Genomic DNA, 21476 nt, shown 5'->3' with positions numbered 1-21476 from the left:
CTGACACTAGCTCACACACCAAGGGAAGGGGATTAAGTGAAAAGAGAAAGAGATCTTATCTGAAATGCAAGATGAAGGGAATTACTGATCAACACCAAAACGACAGTGTGCAACAGCTCTTCCCACACCCAAGCAGTGTCCAGAGGCCCCAAACCATTTGATCTGGCAGTCAGATGCAAAGCTATCCCAAGACCACTCACGGACCTAAGAAGACACCTGGTTTTGTCCAAATGCAGAAGGGCATGCATTCTGAAGTCACAGTACGTAACGCATTCAGACTGCTCAAGTGCTATAGGCCAGCTCCTCCGCTGTTTTTGTTTGACCTGAGCAAGAGCTGCAGCTTCCACAGGCAAAGGCTGGATCAAACCCACTGCTCAGGGCACAGGTGCTGTGAATCCAGATTTGAATTTCACAGGCACTCCCCACAGTTAGGGAGGGCAAGGTAGGGGGAAGCCCAACAGCCTGCCCAGCCCTTTCAGGAGGGTGCATAAAGAGTTGCAGCTTTTCCTAAGGATTCTTGGGCTGCTTATATGGTGCCTCTGTCAAATTTTGCAGTAGAAAGCCACATCTCTCTTCCAGACCTTCCCAGCAGTACCCACAGATTATTTTGGGCATGATGAAGACTGTCTTGAACCTATCAGGCAGCATGAGCATCTCCCTGCACTTCTAGGGTTTTTTTCTTAAATGAGCACTTGGGAAATAATTGTTGTGTGCTGAATACCATTATAAATTACACATTACCATTTCTCACAAAGAACCACTATGAATCACAACTCCCTCTTCCAGAGGACAAAGAGCAGAGCAGCACTCCAAACAAAATGACCACAGATCCCAATATACCTAATAACTTCAGAAGAAATTTACATTCACAGGAATATTTTTCACTCAAGGCAGTGAAAAATCTGTATGCCCTGTCCATGGGTCTCCCAGAGAACAGGAAGCATCAATAGCCAGACTATTCTTTGAGGGAAATTCTAGAGGGCATTCCTCATTACAGACACATTCCTGTAAATAAAACAGACTACTGTACAACATCTCCATCCAAGGCCCAAGAGCTAGGACTGCTCAGGCTCAGAATGTGAGTTAAGTCCTGGGAAGGGATCTGGAAAATGCTATCGCTGACAGCAGAGAGGAGGGAGGAGAGTTGGAGGAAGCTGGTTTTAAATCACAGAAAGAGCAGATTATGTGTAGACTTCATCATGCTGTGACAGAAGAAAGTGAGAGGCACTGGTGTTCAATCTTCATCATTGTTAAATCCTGGTTTACCTCTCAAATATGTGCCTGCCCTGAGCAAACTTTGGCACAGCTTCTACTGTCTGCTGCACACATGAAAAGTCTGTAGTCAGTTGTAGGGCACTCCTAGTCCTACTTATTGCATATTTATTCAAGGTAATGATCTTTTCCCTCCGCTTCAGGGCACCATTTCCCTTCCACAGACATTATCTTGCTGGAAGATGACCTCCTTAGGTTCAGCTGAAGTTAGCCAGTCTTAAAAGGAGAACATTACCATATTAAAATCACCAGAATTTTATCCCTGTGGCTTTCAATAATCAGTCCAGAATATACTCTAGGCCCTAATGCTACCCTTCTTCATCCTGTTGAGCATCATTCTTCCTTTGCAATTGCAATCCTTCTTCCACCCAGAAGCAGCAGGGGCAGAGAGGAATCCCCCCACCTTCAGCCATCTAAATGCAAGTCTTTTACTGCAAAATGGCAATCTGTGCCCCTGCTCCAGTCAGACACTGCAGAGAGAGAAATTTTCAGCACATGAGTTTATAAAAGGCAACAAATCCCCATTATGGAAAAACCTCTTTCTTTCATTTCTTACAGAAGCTGTGAGTAGCTTCCCACTGCAGTATTGAAACACATAGTAAAACATTCAAAAAACTATTTCCACATCTACCAAAGTTCAGCACTCCCTCTAATCTGAAGCCCTACAAACAAATACATAAATCATTTTCCCAGCATAAACCCCCAAAGGCCAAGTGACTCCAGTTTATTCCAGAAGAACAGTCTGTAAATTATCCAATTAGATCTGTAATAGTTTTACAGCAAAACCCTGAGTCATCTGTAAAGAAAATTCAGACCAGCGTCATCAAGAAAGTTGCAAAAGTTTTTGAACAAGAACATAATCATAGTATCAGAGAACAAATTCGTTGTTTGACTTACAACAGACTCTTTTTCATGAATTCCCATAAAGTGACCAGTAGAATCGGTTTAACCTCAAAAACAGAGCTTTGCCATGCAGATGTAAGTTAGTTTAAAAAAAAAGTCAAAAGAAGCACTGAGAATAGACATCCACAAAGCATTTGCAGCAGTATAAAATCCACAGGGTGCCAAGAAAAAATATGATATAGGAGTGACACAAAAGCAGTGCACACAAAAAGAGAAAGCCTGAAGAATTCTGACACTACATTTGAAGCTGATACTACTCCACACGTCAGGAGGTCTGTGCAGTGAAAGATGACCATTTTAAAGCAAGTGAGGCTCTCCAGCTTCCCAATACTTCGAACTCTAGGAACTCCACAGACATGGTTACTCAACCCTTTGCATTATTTCCTTCACTCACAGGAGCTTCGAAAATAACCTTCCAGTATGGGTTGGCTTTTTTTCTGCAGCTGGGACAGACCGGAAGAAACTTCAATCTTAGATGCTCCTGTTGTGCAGAGATTTAATAGTTTCTATTCGCAACATGAAGATTGCCTAAATTAAAATGAAAAAAAATTTGAATGGTATCGGAGGTTTCAGATCGGGAATTTAAATACATGGTAACTGTGGGTTTTCTCTTTCCTGAAAGGAGATCTACATAGCTAAGTTTGGCATGTCTGCAAAATGTTTGCTCCTCTCAGAAAGCAGGATTACCAGAACAGCCTGCAGGATGCCCTACAGCAGCTAAGCATTCCCCCAGAGAAGAGAATTAGGCTCAGCCTAACTTCTGCCTGGACAACCTAGGTCCAAAAAATGGTTTAAAGTCATGCCCTACAAACCCTGTTCTAGGTAAGCCGTTGGGCTTTGCCTCCCTGCTCAGCCCCAGAATCTCTCACCTATCCTGCCTTCAACATTTGAACCAGCAACCTTTTTTCCCCTGCTGCTTTCTGGTTATTTTGCCATATTTACATAATTCCTCTAAAATTAAACATGCACTATTTATTTTCTGCAGTACCTACAGCATTACTTACAAGTTATTACAAGCAGCAAAGAAAAAAATTATGTCTAAGATAACCTATGTAGAAATCTTGGATATGGCCTTCTATTTATTCATTCTCACTACGAATGAACTAAAAATAAAACTGCAACGAAGCTGCAATAAAGCTAAAAAAAAAAATTAAAATGCTCAACACAAGAGTAAATTTGGGTAATGCACTGCCATCAAGTATTTTGGGGGGTTTGTGTTTTTAAGTTTAGAACAGCTTCAAGCATGGTTTACATTATTTCCAAAATAACAGTATGAGATAAAATCTAACTGAAATGTGTTAGGAATAAACACTGAGTTTTTATTTAATTACTCAGCATAACAGCTTCTTGCATAAATGCCTGCAGGTGCTCCCTACCAGCACCAGTCCATAACCCCAAGTATTGAGGTGTCAAAACTCATTCATACTCTGTTCTTTCCCCAGTTTGGATCCCATTTCTGGGTTCCAGATGTCTGCACTGCTCTTTTTCCAAGGCATGTATCCCCCCCCCACATGCCATCAGCCTCATTGAGCTGGGAATCCCTTTCCCTCACACGAGCATCCACATTCTCTACAGGACAAATTCTGAAATTTGCTTCTGCTTAATGCCCTGATTTTGTCAATATTTCTTTTCTATGTCTATTGACTGACAGTTGGGTTTGTTCCCTTTACAGTCAGCAATCAGAGTTTTTAGATACAGCCCCATTTATTAGGATTCCTCTGGATGGATTTGCAGAAAATGTGTAGACTCGTAGATATTCAGCTGTCAAGGTGATACTGTATTGGAGTAGCCCCAACCTGTTCATGATACAATCACTCTTCCACAATTAGAAGAAAGGTTTTAATGAATGAAGAGTAAGAAAAGATTATGTCCCTTCTCTTTAAAAGTACTAAGAAAGCACAGGCATTAAAATAACTATATAACACAACAATTTCTAGCAGAAATAGTTCTCTTTCAAATGTAGCAAATGAATATCTGACAGCAAGCAAATCAGATTCCCAAAACTGCTAAATAATTGCAATCCCCCCCACATAAGTGTTCAGTTACCAACTTTTACACATCTTACAGCCCTCACCCAGTTACACTAAAACATAGACACACATCACTGCAATAGGACAAAAGCCAGCGCCAGCCGGGTACAATTACAGGGTGTTTCCTAAGAGCACAGTTCACCTCAGGATAAAGTGTTCAACCCAGCCTGCTTCATGCTTAAGCCTTTTGAGACAGCCAAGGGAAAATTTCATCTCAGAAGAGCAGAGACTCTGCAGTCTTAATAAAAGGTGACACAGTGATAATCACATACTGCAGATATCCCACAGTGATTTGGCGCAGTATCACAGCAAGGACCCCCAGTCCATCCCAGCAATATTTTTAGAATTGTGTATTCTCAGACAGATCACAAATGCCTGAAGTTTTTTTTGGATCACGGAAAAATGCTAGTCTGCTTCTCAGCTGCTTTCCCTACACTGCCAAAGCACTCTGCCTGTGGTTCTTGTCCTTGGGGTATTTAGCAGCAACAAAGTCATTGAGACGCCTTTCTTCAGGGTGTTCAGCAGATAAAACAAGCTTTCTACCTGACTTCAGTGATTATTACCTTGCCTTCAAAAGACGACATGTCATCTGCATTCCCCAAGGAACAGAGCATGTATGAGGTACCTAATCTACACTTGCAGAAAGAAGCATTGCAAATACGTTTCACTCACTGCAAATCTTAGGATGTCACAGCTAATTTAACACACAGCATTGTAACTGCTTAGGAACAGTTCCCCAGACCCACCTCTTCCCCTGGGAAGTGCTGGGAGCACTCCAAATAAATGGAGGCCCTGCTTCTGACAGAGCTGGAACAGGAGTCAAGGATCAATAAACCTCAGTCAGGGATTTCATGGAAGATAATAGCCATAGAAGAACACAGCTTTGGCTGATAAGATCTTGCTACAAAGCCATACAGCAGAAAAAGTGTGACAGATTCTAGCTACAGTAGAAGACATAGATTTCTTTGTGGGACCTTATGAAGTGTGGTCATGAACAAAGCATATCAGCTTGACCATGCTGTTAGAATGAGCATCTATAACAAAATAACCAAGATTTTACGTCAAAACCAGTGTTTTGAAGCAAATATAGCAAAAAGTTCCCACTTATGAGTGAGAAACATATGAAGGAAGTAGAATATTTGTGTTGAAAGCTTTGGGTACAATATTGCAACAGAAATAAAAATATTTGAATTTTAGATTGCAAACATCCTAATTCCGGGGACAAAAAGAGAGACAAACTAATTTTCAAAGAATACCACAACTGATGACTGAAGTGTCCATTGCAAAGAGTCATAAAACTCCAAAATGCACTCGGCCACAAGTGCCCAGCCATGCTCATTTCTATTTGTTAAATACAGTCTGGATTTCACTGTGGTTCTCAAGTTTCTGCCAAGATTTATACAAAACCTGAACATCAAATGTAATGAAAGAAGGCTGAAAGAAGAGATCTGGCAACAACCTTTCAGGTTTTATTCAAGTAGGGCTTTCATTATGGAGGAAAGTGGACCTGGATATCTGTCAGCACTTTAATATAGTGTTGTCAAGTGTGACCACATTGTTTAATTCCTTCAAATCAAATTGAAATGTTTATTTTCTAATATCACTCAAAAGATTTAAACAGAATTTTTTTTTTTCTGGACATAGATATCAAGGAACAGATTAATCAGAAACAAAATCTAATCTAAAACATTTCACAATCAATTCCCTCTTGAAATTTTGGTTTCTTCTAAACAGAGAAATTGAGATCTTACTTTAACAGCTCTTTCCTTAAATGCCTTTCTCCCTTCTGTCCCTGTAGACCTTTCCCAGGTCCAACTATTTATAAATTTGCCCTTTTTAAGCACTTTGGAGTTAGCCTCTTAAAATGTTTGGAACCAATGCAGTGGGATGTTTCTACCTGAGCTGGAGTCATTGGCTTAATGTTGCAAAGGCTGATGTGCAAGCTCCTAAGACAAGAGAAGCTTGTAAATTATAGAGAAACCCAAAGACTATGGGACATTAGGAGAAAGCCTCCCAAAGCCTTCACTTACTGAATGCAGGAGGAATGTGTGCATGGAAGACTAGCAGGGGAGCAAATAGAGCCTGGAACCAACACTGTTCTTTTTCCCATACTCAAACACAAAAATTGACCTGGAAACCAAGCAAGTATAACTAAATTTCACTAAATTTGCTGCTTAGAAAAGAGCTTGGGTGAGCAGCGGAACTCTTCCTCTTGGTAGACATTTCATACCACATCTCTCCACTGGTGACATTAAGCTACCTCACCAGTACCTGCTCTTGTTGTCTTGCCTGAAACCTGAGTGGTTCCCTAACATATCCCATCTAGGATCTTTTCCTGAATTATATACCTTCCTGAAGACATCTCCGTGCACCTTTGGTGTCCACCCTCTAAAGTATCCTCCTATTCTTCAGCTCTCCTGATGGCTTCATGACTGTGTGTGTTCTTCCCATTTAATTGGTCAGCTATCCTATACCTGAGGAGAGCTGTACCTTAATTAATTTGTAATAGTTTCTTTTCTATAGAGTTATTACTCTACTCTTGTCTGATCCATTCTCCTTCAAGGCGAAGAAGAAAATTTGAAGGTCAACCCCCAGTGAAATTAATTTTCAACATCCTTGGCACTTCTGTAATTGATTGCAGATTTAATGAGAACTTTTTTCCAGTGAATGGGTTAGGAGATCCTCAGGTTATCTGATAATACACTTTATTAACAGGACCAGGCAAATGAGAAATGGAGTCCCTTTTACTCATCTAATAATGCTCAGGACATTCAAATTGGTTTCTTTCCCCCTCTAGCACTTGCTCCCATACATGGGTTTTGGATAAGCCATTCCTGCAAGCCTGGATAGTAGTGAACATCCCTGAGTGATGTAATCACACCCCCTCTCTCTGCTGCTGCTGGAAAAATGGCCTTAATCCTCTGGGCATGGCCCATTCAACAGTCTGGATGCAGAAGGAACAGCAATGCCATGGAGCACTTCATTTGCTTCACAGAACTGAGCTCCTTCACACCCCACAGGTGTCCTGTGGCCTGGCCCCCTGCTTTCCTCCCACCACACAGGGGCTGTGATAATGCAAGATGGGGGGAGCCTGTTAGCACCACCTGGCAGGCTCAAATGATACCATTTCCGTGGTTATTTGTAACTATAGCCTTTTGTATGAAATATGTTATGTTTTCTCTCACTGACACCTCAGGGGGACACTCCAGCCAGAAATGTTCCCTCCAACATTCAATTATTAAAGTCAGTTCGACAAAGCCTCACCTGCATTTTCTTTGTAAAACAAACATCATGCTGCATTAGATTAACAAATCCAAGGGATGACACAGCTCATTCAGCTAAGATTCAGCACATTATTATGAACCAACAAGCAAAGTTGGAGGTACATTCATGACATTGCATTGTTGGTGCCATGAGGCTCTGAACTAGGCCTTCGGATGAGACAAACTTGTCATGATGCTCAAAATAACTACACCCACCATTTATTTTGTCATCCTGTGCTAAATTTTCCAAACTATCAGCATTTTGTCCATTATGAATGCTCCTATATAGGCATGAAGAGCTTGTTCAGCTGTTGAAGAACCAGCCTAGGACATGGGTGATTTCAGAGGAGTCAGTCAGGAGCATGGTACTTTGTACTTAATGGGAAGATGCAATGGCCCCAAGGGTTTCCTCATCCCAAACTCCAGGAAATAATGACTAGTCACATCCTCCAACCAGAGCACATCAACACAGGGCAGCTGCTGCTTTGAAGAAGAGCAGGAGAGCACACCGGCAGACAATCTACAGCTGATTCTTCTCAAAGATGAAATTGGAGCAATTGAGTACAAAGTTTTCTTTTTATTCTGTCATTTCTACCATGGCCATGTTTCTTGTCACATGGTTCACTTTGAGCAGATTGTATTTGTAACCTGGTCAGGTCAGTGCTTTCCTGGAGCAATACAGGCTGACCTCCAAGTGCCATTCTGGGGGACATGCAAAGGTGTGTGATTGATGACACTTCAGCACAGTTTAATGTCTGAAGACCCCTATTTGGTGCATGTGCTTCAAATATACAAAATATAAACACTTATTTGTACCTGACTCCTGTCTTCTGTGGTAGCTTTGTTCCTTAATTAACTCTACAGACTGACACTGAGTGGCCTTTACAACAGTAGTGTCAGGAAAGAAAGTGACCCCTAGAGGCAATAACACAATGGAAAATTCAAAAGATTTATTCCAAGCAAAAAGAAAGTAAGTGCCCAGTCTGGGAATAAAAACCCTGAAGCTCCTGCCCTCTAATGGATGTTACGCATCTGTATATGGCTTATTGGAAATATTTAATAAATTATTATAGAATGTCATGCTACTCTCAGCTGTATGTGTTTCATTATTCATCATTGTGTTTCAGTCAGACAAACAGCTTTAGTTTCCACTGCACAAAGTCTACAAATATAGGGGCTGTTATAACCAGAAAAATATACTATTTTTTACATGCTTGCTTCTTTAGAGAAAAAAGTAGTTCTGGTGTTCAGCACTATCCCCAGCCTGATCTACACTGTAACCATCAAACCTGCAAACTGACTGTGGCACTACACTGCACTGCTCAGTACTTTATTTTTAATACACCAATATGTCACACTTGAAACATTTTTTTGAGCAGCTCAAGAGATTACTTTTAATGGAGATGTTAATCACAGGCAGCATTTTACACTGATTGATGAAATAACAAGACAATTTTGTGTTCTTCACTTAATTATCTGAAAGTCTCCAAAAGCAATTCTTGCATCATGAAACACACTTGGAATCACTACCTTGTCTGTACAAATCACCAGGAAAAATGTTACTGCAGCCACTCTCTGAGGAAGAAAAAAACTCGGACTCAAGTATTCGTTCTGCTCTAAACAATGAAGCGAAACCAGCAGAACTGAGGGACTGGCAGGGCAGATGTTTCTCAGCACTGTTCGTGCAGCCAATAGGCTGCAGATTTCCCAGCTATCCTGGTCCTTCAGCTGCTTTCAGCAGCTTCACACTCACATTTCATTAAAGGGGGACAGTTAATTCTGTGAACTGTGCTGCTCTGAACATCACGGAAAACAAAAATAACCAACAGAAACACAACCAGCTTCTAACTGAAGCCTTTCCCTTCATGAATATAAAATCTTTTACCAGTGACGGAAGTTCTGCAGTGAGTAATGGAAGATTCTTACTCTGCTGAAACCTACTGCAAAACCACTCAGCAAAGCCAAAGCTGATGTTAAGTCATAGCTTTGCAGGAATCACTAGAGCTGAACAGGAGTATAAAACAAGGTGGAATTTGATTAGATATGCACACGTTTTCTTTTTACATGGACAAATACTGCTTGCATTTGTATCAGCAAAACCCAGCAACTAAAACCGCAGAAGCATGTGGCTGTGGTGGCACACATAGTGAGATTTATGCAGAAAACTGCCCATAACTGAACAGGCTTGTCACGAGAGGCACAAACTCAGCATACACAAGGCCTACAGTATGTGTAACATTACACCCCGATTTGTTTTCTGAGCAGTGTTCTCCATGGGAAAATCCAGTCCTGCAATTTAATTCTCTTAAAAACATATGCAAGGCACATTTAGGAGGATTTCAACTCCCTGTGCAATTATAAGGATTGTATCCCTTTCTCAACTAGAGTAATAGCATGCACACACACTACTAAAATTTTACCATTAAATTACTTGCACCACATCTAATGACTCCATCTAAAAATCATTCCTAGAGGCTGCAGAAAAAATCTCTGTAGTACTCACAGGCCAGGAAGTACCCCAGACGAAGGGTTATTCTACTGCAGCAGTGTTAGAGCTCTTGACTACTGTGCACCATGCTCTCCTGGGAAGAATCCTGTCTAGGAAAAGGAAGCCCTTATCACCAATCCTGTTGGCTTTACCTCATTGCTTGGAAAAACAAGGTCTCTGGTAGCAAACAGTCCTTATCTGTGCAGACTGTTAAGGGTGAAGACCCATTCACTTCTTTCCACATAGCTGGATATTTCTGTTTAGAAGTATAAACCAACTTCAGGGACCCAGTAAGAGCTTGTAGGAGGACCCAGAGTCTCTCAGAGTTTGCTGGAGTGACAGCAGATTTCCCTCTCACCCAGTGGCTGGCTGTTCTACCTCTACTTCTAATGCAACACATTAGAAGTATGTCAGTGTTTTTGGCAACAAACGGGACGGGGAGCCTGGACAGGTGCTCCAGGAGCCTTTTATTATTTTATTCCGTTATCAGTCTCACAGAGTTAAGACAGAGATGGTACAGAGCTCATGCCGTCAAGGGCATCCAAAGACTTCCTGGTTACAGAGCATTCTTAAAAGCTTTTTAGCCAATAGCCTGCTTCTAAAAGTTACAAACAGCTGTCTTAACCAGTCCCCAATCAGTGCACGTACTTCTGCTATGCACAATGCTCCCTTGTTATGCCTTTTATAGAACAATACACAATATTCCATTATTAAGCTTATACTTACCTATCTTGCTAAGCATATTTTTTTTGCAACTTCAAAATCTATCTAGGCCAAACCTAGAAACTCTAACCATTGTTTTTAATGTCCTTGCTTGCTGTATAACTGTATCTTCTTCTATCTTTTCACAGCCAGAGCTAAATCCTAACTTCTTTTGTTCCTTATTTTCTGAAACCTGCTTTTATTTCTCACACCTGAAATCTTTTCCACCTTTTGTGTTTCCCCACAGAGAACTAGAGCAGACCCCAGCTTCAGACCCCTCAGAGGAGCCAAGAATACTACAACTTCTTGTAAACTGAAGAAATCCTCTAACCCTTCTATCTCAATAACACAAAGAGCCACAGATATTTATTTTAAGAATTGTCTTCTAAAGCTCCTACTTAAATAAAAAGGGATAAGAACAAAGATGCCAAACCATTATGGTTGAATCCCTAGACTGAATCTCTAGATTGTATAACATCAAGTACAGCCCTGGGTAGAGTTACATACATTGTGTTTACCAAATCAACATGGCACAATTTAAAGTAGCCATTACAATTTCATTGCCATTTATCATCCCAAAGACAGAGTGGTAAATAGAATTGTTGCAACAGCAAATCTGGGCCAGCAAGAACCTTAGCCTGTTTGGGAAGACTATAATTTTTTTTGCTCTGGCTGAAAAACCTTTATTCAGGTTATCTGCCTTGAAGAACAATTCTTTATCAATCTATAGGAGAAAGTTTCACGAAGGATGTCTGGACTTCAGGCGTCTCTCTTGAAAGCTGTTTATTGCACAGGCGAAGTTACAGCATTTCAGGGAGTGGGTATCCAGAGGCAGCCCTACAGCTGCCAGCTCCAGCTGTGGGCATACCTGAAGCCCTTTTCTGTTCAAGTTACAAAGCATTTTATACTTTTCTTTGCAGAGTATCTTAATACATAACAACCAATAAGCACCATACACAATACCTTTACATTTGCCTATAGCCTATCATAACTACTACCATCACCATATTATAGTCATTATTATCCAATCACAGGAGTAAGTTACAATTTAAGCTTACAATGGAAAATTCTCAGACCTCTCTTTTTCTTCCTACATCGACATTTCTTGTTTGCCTGCAATATCTCTCTTTTTGGTAAATACATGTTTTCTATTTACTTATGCTCTTCTTGAGACTTATTTACTTGGTGAAAAACATGTCTTTGTTTGTAGTCACATACCTTTGTCCTAATCATAAAAATCTCCTTCCAACTCATCTCCAACGTTTGCCTTCTCAGTTACTCAGTGATCAGTGTTTCAGCAAAACATCTTTTACTCTATATCAAAACTTGCTTTCATTTCTATCTCATCCTCAGTTTCTACATTCAGAGATCTTTCTGCCAAGCCTACATACCTGTGAAACTTTCTTACCAAACTTTCATCCTCCCCAACACAATCCAGAACCAATTGTAGAAAGACAGACGGGATGAGATATAGGGGACAGTCACAACAAGTCCTCTCACAGCTTAGCGAGGGCCCTTTAACGCAGCAAGGAGACAACCAGAATGAGTGTCTGTAATGATTTTGCCCTCAAGTCCCCTAAGCCCTCTTCCCCAACGTGTGTAGGTGAATAGAAAAGTAGTAGCATTTAGAGTCACGGTTATGCATTGCACAAGATGCTTCCTACTTCCGTGAAACTTTAGGTGATACCTCGTGGAAAGAGGACACACAACCCTGGAAAGGAGACTGACTCACAGAGCCACCTCCTTATGACATCTGCCCTATGTTAGTCTTTCAGCTGATGTAATTATAACCCTCAGTGCAAGTCTCAGGAGGAAAGCCGCAAACCAGAGGGGGAATGAACTAGCAGCATTTTATAGTCAAGGTCACACCTGAAAAATGCCCACAAAAAAAAAAAAGGGGTAACAAAAAACAATGTTTGGGTCAATGAGCCCTTGTTGCAAATAATCTGTGCTCCAGCATGTCCTGTAATCCTGTCTGAATTCCTGGATGTGACTGCAACCAGAAACAGCCATGAACCATCCTCCCTGCAGTCATGACATATTTCCTGATGTTAGAGATATTGGGTAGAACCAAAACCAGGAGAATGGAATTAATACCAAAATCCACCCCCCTAGATAATTTGTTTTCCACAAGTATGTTAAGAACATTAAATAGGAAACTCGTCAACAAAATTAATCCTTGTCTTTCTATGCCAAATGCAAAAAAACCCACAAAATGGGTTTTCACTGAAACAAGAGACATCTTGTCACTTGTCCATAACTTCATTTGATTTAAACTATAAGCATAAAAGAAGCACAGCTATTTAGTTCCAGGAATCATGTTTCAGTCGTGGGATGTTTTCTTCTGTGGACTAACATACCTTCTTGCATCTCTAGAAGTAAATATATCATTAGTGTGGTGTTGGGAAATACATCTAGAAAATAATTCTCAAAAGATCGCTGTAACAATACAGGAGCTGAAATGTCAACTATTTACAACAGCTCAGAAAATAACCTTTAGCATTTAGTCAGTAGAAACCACAACAGAGAAATGGCACTGGAAAAGCATTGTTAATTACTAAAAATAACAGCCAACATCGATAAACACTTTCCTCTAAGGGAAATGGTTGAAGATAACAGACTTCTAGGCAAAAAAAGCATCCACTGTAACTGAAAGAGAACTGACAACTCCCTGCTTTACTCAATCACAACTCCTTTTCACTAAGGCATTGCCTTGACAGAAGGTAGTCATTTCTGGCATCATCTATGAATGAACTAACTCATTATCAGCAATTTTACAACTTCCTGTGCTTAGGAACAAAGTGTCTCAAAAAAAGAATTCAAAACTGCCACATGGGCTTAGCTGGCACGACAAAAGCTGATGTTGGCAACTTCATTTGGAAGAGAAATAGCACAGGTGAGAGCAGGGGTGAGAAGAACAGCAGAGGTGAAAACAGACCCCAGACCAAGAAAGGGGATGAAGGACACTTCCCACTGAGTGCATCACCACTGCAGCGTGATGATGATCCAGTCCCACAGCAACCAAACCCATGGGTTTCTTACAATTTTTAAGGTTGAAAAAGACCTTTAAAATCAACAAGACCAACCATCAAACACAAGTCCTACTTCAATACAAGTAGGAAATCAAGTTAATAGTGGGTCTCACACTATTTCCCAGTTTAGGCAGCATCATTATTACCTGAAAGCCACTACATTAATTGCGTGTAAACCAAAACATCCAAAGGGGAACCTCAACCTGGTTTTGGAAGCAGGGCATGGGGATAGGAAACAACAGGAGACAGACACTGCTTGGTGCTGAAGCACATCTCTTAGCATGACTCGATCTGCACTGCCCAGGTTTTACTATAAGCAGCAGAAACATCCAGCCATTCCGTGCCCTATGAATATTACCAGGGGAAAGGCCTTTAAACACTAAACACCTGCTTTGCTGGAACTGCAATGGGCTTCCCACCCAAGACAGGTATCTCACCCTTGAAAGCTATGAACCCATCTTACCCACATCCTAAACCAGTTTTATCTTTTTCTTGGTCTCCCATGAAGTTCACACAAGGAAGATTCCCTGAGCTGGAATCAATGAAAAAATATAACTAATAAGCTGCTTTTTATAGTCCTCACTATTGGTTCAGAGTGTAAGTTACCTTTACAAGATGTTCATCTTAATACCAGGAGGAGAGCACAAAACCAGAAGAATTCTCCAAGGATATGGTACTGCAGGAGCCCTGCATTAAAGTGCACTATTTAAAGTCAATTCTGCCTGGTATAGAGACCAACCTATCTCACACTGCCCACAGCTCATTGATTTCACCAAGGCACTCTCACAACCAGACGGCCTGAGGAACAGATGGCTCAAGTGCAATGCTGCAGACCTGCAGCTGAGCAACACACAGCTTTCAGTCCTGGTGTGATCCCTGCACATGGAAAAAAATCACCCCTTGTTCCAGCCTGTTTGTTTCAGCTCACTTTCACAGTGAGATAAGCAAATCAGCCATTTTTATCTAAAGCCAGGAATCCTTTAAAATTCCAAATCCATGTTTTCTTCATAAAACAGATCTCTCTCAGATTCAGCAACAGCACATCCAAAGAACTCACAGAAGTTGGCCAAAAAACAGAGGGAAGGGAGCAGAAATTACATTTACAGAGCAGGAAGCAGACGCTTCTGCAAGGGTTCTGCTCAGCCACTGGAGTGCCTAAGGGAGAATTACAAAAGAAATAAACTCTCTGCTCAAAGTATGTGAACTGATAAAACAGCCTTGCTTTGATGCTTGCTCTGCAAGAAGCATTTCAGCTGAATCAGTAACACTGCTTGTTCTTCACTGCAGTGACACTGCAGCATCTGCAGAAATATATTCACATTTTAACGGTGGTGTTTATTCCAGAAAGCACAAAGTTTGTGATGCTTATATTCTGGAGATGCAATCTGTGAGGGAACATCGCTGCAACCACTCAGGCTTTGTCATGGGACGGATGATAAAGGATTCAGCCTTCTGTAAAGAATAGTATGCTGGATTTATGTGCATATTGCATTTCTCCTGTAAGAATGCCTGACTTTCAGGAAACCACAGATGGATCCAGGTGGAGAAGTATTCAGGATATAAAAACCACCTATTGCAGATTAGATTAGAAAGGGAAGCAGCAGCTGAGCTTAATATATGGAGAAAGAATCGAGTTTAGTTTATGGTCTTTCCAGAGCAGCCAAAAAATAATGATTCATTTTAGAGTCCTAGTGCATCATTGTTAGTTTTGCAATGCCAAAGTTTTTAAATTTGGCAAAATGTAACCAGTAGGGAATATAGAGCTCTGGATGAATATCAAAACAGGGAGGATAGGCAAGCAGATGACATGCTGCATTTTTGAGTGCTCTGGGTTTTGAGCAAACCTGCGTTCTGTTATGTTCATCTCCCATCTAGCATTTTTTAATGAAATGCAAGTCCTTTGCTGTGTCCCAGGTTCAGTATATCAGCAGATACCCCAGAGGCAGGGCAAGCAAAAGCCTGTTTTTATAATAGAGGGTTTCATTAAAAAAAAAAAAAATCAACAGTTTTATTTTAAGACAAGAGAGAGCTCAAAACCTCTATCACACTCACTATTTGGATTTATTCAGTCTCAAAAGGGCTGCTTCCAGTTACCACAGTGTATATCCAGACAGAAAATACCTCACTTGCTTTTCCCGTGGGCCTTCTGTGTTTTCCCTTTTCTGCCTTACTACTCCATCACTTTCCTGTCCTCATGCTCTTTTTGCTGGAGGCTGCAAGACCCCCTTTGTCATTTGGCACTTCTACACCGAGGTGACAGCACCCTATGATAAACCAGCCCCCCTACACCAGCAGCTTCATTGGGGCAGCACCCAAATCCCACTGCCATGCCCTCAGTGATCCCAGTCTTGAGGGCTGCTCATTCCATTGGATCCCTCTGAAACACTGCCACAGTTTCCATTGCACCATAGAAAAGACACTTATTTTTTAAAGGTCTAAGAGGTACAAATATTTGTGTGGCTCCTAAAACTAAGCCAGCCTCCTCAGGTGCTCTGAGCCTACCCTATTATCCATTTCCCTCTCCATATCTGAAATACTTTTGCAAAAGTTTCTCTGCCAATGGAGCTGATGTGATTCATCAAGCAGCAGCAAGAGATGCCTGCTGAAGGGAAAGCTGCTTCAAGGACTGAGGGCAGTAGCAGAGCTCTCAGCGTAAGCTTCTATTTCCTTGTGTGTAAACAAAGCCATGACAGGGTACAGCATTCACATTTTGACTTTTGTAGAGGTGTTTCACACTACATATGCTGAAAAAGTCATTAGAAAGAAGATAGAGGCATGGCCCTGTGACATTGTGCAGCGCTCTATTTGGAGAGCAGTACATGAAAGAAGTTTTAGTTACACCATATTTCAGTTGTTTTCATTTAAAGTTCTCTGTAACTTTCATCTGGGAAAAAGCATTAAGAAAATTTATATTTATTCTGTGCTAATATTCAGAGTCAAATTTCAGATTTTTTTTCCTTCTCCTTACTCCATTATCATCAGTGTTCTCAACAGACTGAGATAGCAACAACAATCTCTCACTGTCTCCCCATATTTTTGATCTTTACATTTTGTAAGGCAGCACTTATAAACCCCACTTTTCACCAACAAATCCCTTACTAATGATGACACAGGCTTCAAGAACACATGTTCTCTTCCTTTGTGCTGGTAGGAAAGAACTGCTGTCAGCAATGACTCCACTTACTCCAAAATGTGACCTTTCTAATCCCACAAAAATTGTTTAGGATGGCTTTTCATGGCAAGAGGTAGCAGCTTCTCCCTGTTCCATTTGGGCCTCTCTGCCTTAGATCTCTCTTTGCTCCAGCATGTGGAAATAACTCACAGCATCATGTGAGCTGTCAAAACAAGAGGCACTGCTCAGCAATCTGATGCTGCTCAGTAAGTGCAGAGTCATGGGCTCTCTCCAAAGAGGTTTGCAAAATTTTATTACGCAGGAATTGGGTAAATAAACGCATAAGACCTCAGCAAGTCATTAGAAAGTACATGGTCAAACTGGAACTGCTCTGTTGAATTCTGGGAAGGACGTTTTATTCCCCTCTCAGTGAAGCAAGGGTCACCTCCCTTGGGGTAGGATGTAACAAGTACTGCCAAGACATCCATGGGAATTGCATCAGTTGGATGTGTGTACAGCACAGGGAACAGACTCTGAACATCAGTTCTGCATTTCCCTTTTGTGTTTAAGTAATACGGTTACTGCTTATGTTTTAGGGTTTTTCCCAAAGGTCTGTCAGTGCATTTGTCACTGCTGTTAAATAATATCATTTGAAGGTCAGTTAGATAACACATTTCCTGATGTTACTCATATTCAGTTTGTCTCTCTAATTCAGGTAGGGATAAGGGTCCACTCCACTAGCCACTGCATTCAAACCAGCCAAAACCCATCCCAGCTGTAAAGGGTTTGCAGCGGGCACAGAGGTAACGGGGTGGTTATGTCTCATTCATACACAAAATACTCCTCCCTCTTTTGATGCACTGCCTCCCTACAGGACACACCAGCTCCTCCCCTCCAAGGATCCACAGCAGTTAGATTCCCAAAAAGCAGATCACTATAGTACATATACAGGGTCCCACATCAGCTGCACTAATTCCTTACAGCGCATCTTTGTATTGCAGGTCAGCTCCAGAGCTCATATTTAAGAAGAAAAATAGGGAACCTAAACCACCACCATACTTCCCAATTACCCACACCCCTTCTATACCAGGAAAGCACCAAGCAGCTGCTGGCAGTGAAATGTTTCCAAGGAAATGGGTTCTGAGCTGTACTGCTGTTACACAAGAGGTGCAGCTACTTAAAAAACAGAGTTGCCTACACTAGAACACTCTGTAAGTTAAAATCACTCCCTCTACAACTCTGACAAGATTTTCATGCCATCAATCCTGCATGCACAATTTGAATGCAGCAGCCTTGCAGGAGAGAGGAAGTCCATGAACTTGGAAGTTCCACTCATCTCCACACAGCCAGCTTGGGATAGAGGAAGAAGTGGCATCCTGCCTTGTACAGCTGCCTCCTGATACTCACAGGACTTTCCTCCGCTATTAGTGTGTTCATGCAAGGAGCAAAAGAAATACATTACCCTTTGCTGAAAGGGTTCTCCAGCAAACTGCTGCTATTTTCAACGGCACAGACCTCAGAAGGATTCTGGGAATTTGGAAGCTTGAGAGAATTTACTTTTTACACACTGCTGGCACAGCCAATGAAGCCTTCCAAGTCCCATAACAACCCATCCTCCCCAGATAATCTGTTTTCTCAAACATTTAGACATCTCAAGGCCCTGCTTGGATATCTGTGAATGTTTATGACACTGCTATGTCACTCCTCCGTGATGCTGGCTGAGTGCTTGCCTAATGTCTGACTCCTGAAAAAACATGGCTGTTTATAAAAGCTTTAAATGATGCACACAGTGACGGGACACAGCAGATTCAGCACACTGTGTCCCAGGCTCTGCTATTAAAAATAGCCTGGACTGCATCATTGCATTTGTTCTGATCTAGAGAATTCATGTACTCTCTCTAGTGCCACTAGTAAATAATTAACTGTTTAATATAATGAGTGTCAGAATAATTTAATGTTTAATCTGTCTAGAGTTTTTGTTGTAGTTTTAACTCTTTGCTGCCTCAGACAAGCCACTTCTTTATAACAGACTACTAACAGAAGAGTTGAAGGAGAATATTGACTTCTGGTCACCTTTCTGGGTCTCTACCTGTTTAGCAGTGACTTCTTTGCACTACCATTTAGAGCTGTGTAACAGCTTCAGTGAACCTTCAGACCAGCATATCCATATCTTCTCTGATCCCAAGGTTCTTTAGGGAGCCGCAGTTGGGGATATTACACCAGTTCTTGCTTCTCTCACCAGGCACTGCTCTGTCTTTATATTGCAAGAAAAAAAGAAAACACACTCTTCCTCTTCAGAAACACCATGTAGCAATTGTTTGTTTTTCTGGACCATATGGAATTTCTTTCCTTATTTATGTATTTTGGAATGACCTCTTAGTAATAGCTGTTCAATAGTTACATTCAAGACAACAGCCATGTAATTTCATTTCCAGGCTTGTAGGAAACCAGCACCAACGTAGAAAAAGCACAGTTCAGTATTTATGAAGTGCTGCCTTTCCATAAAGGGTGAGAACCTGGCTATCATCATAAATGTTCATCAAAACCAAAACACAGCTACAGGTGAACAATAATTAATCCAGAACAATCTTAAGCACACCAGAGTCACTGGAAGTGCTGGAAGATTCAAGAGATTTCGTATCACACCTGAACCGTGCAGAATGCAAGTCCTAGGGAGCTGCTGGAAATAGAGGTCATTAATAACGTGCAGTGCATTAGCACAATGAACCATCAATCTGCAAGTTGCCACAGCATGTGCCACAAGAAAACTTATTCCTGTATCCCCTCAAAGAGGTTCAGACAACTGGTGCAAAACAGTTGTCACGCCTCCTCTGTTATTAGCCCTAATAATCCTTCAGGGAGAAGAGAACGTTTATCCCCTTGGTAGTTCTGTATGAAAACATACATTTAAACAAAGTTGCAACAGGGTTCAATTCATTGTCAATATTTTGGACAGTTGAGAGAAAGGTTTATGTTGTGGACTATTGCTATGCCGGGTGCCGCGGCTTCTGTGCCAGAGCGCGAGGTGCTGCGATCTTCCAAAAGTGTCTCGTTAGCGAAGGCACTGGGCAGGACCAGCACACACTCACACACGTGTGCACACACACACACGGACAGCTTCAGTAATATGGGTCGACGGCAAAGAGGCAGGAAGGGTCTCTGTATAGAGTTCCACGGACAGAGGTTTACTACAGCCACGCCCTAAAGGGATCCAGAGACAAAGACAAAAGACAACAGAGGGTCCGGGTTTAAGTAAGGGAGCGGGGCGAGCACCAGAGACCAATGATCTGCGGGCATGAGGGCGGCACAAAGGCAGGATTAGGGAATGGGAGCCAGTGGGGAAGCTCTGGGGGAGTGGTGAGGGACAAGGGCTCAATGGGGGAACCTGGACCGGAGAACTTTCTAAGGCATGGAACATCTAAGGTAGCAAGGGGGCAGAGGGGCCACGGGCCAACCAGGAAAAGGGAACTGGGGTTCCTTAACATAGCGGAACAATGCATGCTGGGGGAAGCCTTTTCTGTTCACCCTAACCTGGGGAGGATCTCTGATACCAGGGACTGTCTCACCTGCAGACTCTCTTTGTCCCTTGTACCACTGGCTCACTGGGCACCACAGTGGACTAGCTACTGGCAAACACACATCATGGGTTATTTATTTCCTAACTCTTTCTGAGGCACCTTCCATCTTTTTCTGATACCTTTATCTTTTTCTCTGGTATTGATATCCCACATTAAAATGAGCTGGATCTTGCACTGACTTGGTAGAGCCACTGCCTATCCTTATTGTCCTTATTCCCTTTTTAAATCTAGCAGCTCTCCTACAGCCTTTCCATAAAAAAAGTCTTCAGAAAAAGCAGACTAAAATTTTTTGACCTTCAGCTCCTGCCATGGCCGCCTTTGGTGCAAGAGGCAGGGTGACCTGGGAGAGATACCCTTAAGAACAACGTTAGGCTCTCTGGGACTGGCAGAACTGCTCTTATAATATTCAAACCCACAACAGCAGGAGATGCCTGTAAAGCATTAGTCCTTCCTTCTGGCTCAGGAACCTGAGGGAGGGGAGATGAAGAGTTTAGTGAAAAGCTGTGATTTAGAGGAATATTAACCTTGAGTTCTACACATCAAAGCATAACCAGCTATGAGCATGACAAATTAGAAGGCATCTCTTACATCTCAGGGCAAGGAAAGAAAAGTCAGTGAATGAGACAGCTCTGCCAGTCCAGGACAGCAACCAGATATCCTGCTCCTAATCTAATCTGTACAGTCTCTCTTATGATTTGGGACTCCTTGAACAATTTTGTGATGCACTATCCCATTCCCCACATGCCGTATATTTTGTTTCTGAACTGAACGAGGACCACCAGTGCAAAGAAAACATCAATATTTACACCTTCTGTTCTTTCAGCCACCTCCTCAATAGATTTGCCAGAAGGATCAGTTTTATGTGTCTTCCAGAAAGCCCCATCAACCTGCCCTGCTTAAATGGCCAAAGAGCACTCACACACCTTTGTGCATTCTCGTAGGTAAATTCTGGTATGGGTGTAGGAGGGAAAAGAGATGCAGATGGGTTCATTACCAGAGCTGCAAGGCTACACCCAGCACTCTCAGACATGACTTCTAGCCCAGGCTTTGCTAATATTTTTGGGAATCTGACCCACCTTCACGAGGCAAAAGGAAC

At 41.8% G+C, this 21476-nt stretch overlaps 1 long non-coding RNA gene across 8 annotated transcripts in view; it reads right to left on the bottom strand.

Moving 5' to 3' along the window:
- Positions 1 to 21476, bottom strand: part of LOC116449547 — a 94338-nt gene that overhangs the window by 50975 nt on the left and 21887 nt on the right. For 6 of the 8 annotated variants that reach the window (XR_004242423.1, XR_004242422.1, XR_004242421.1 and 3 more), the window contains exon 1: positions 9972 to 10419. The exons of 1 other annotated variant lie outside the window; for it this stretch is intronic. This is a non-coding gene — a long non-coding RNA (uncharacterized LOC116449547). Of the gene's footprint in view, positions 1 to 9971; positions 10420 to 21476 lie in introns of those variants that run through there. One more of the 8 variants, XR_004242430.1, reaches the window with a different exon arrangement.

This window comes from Corvus moneduloides, chromosome 11 (genome assembly GCF_009650955.1).
Source record: "Corvus moneduloides isolate bCorMon1 chromosome 11, bCorMon1.pri, whole genome shotgun sequence".
NCBI lineage: Eukaryota > Metazoa > Chordata > Aves > Passeriformes > Corvidae > Corvus > Corvus moneduloides.
The sequence above is the reverse complement of the archived record's forward strand: the minus strand, read 5'-3'. Positions and strand labels throughout refer to the sequence as shown.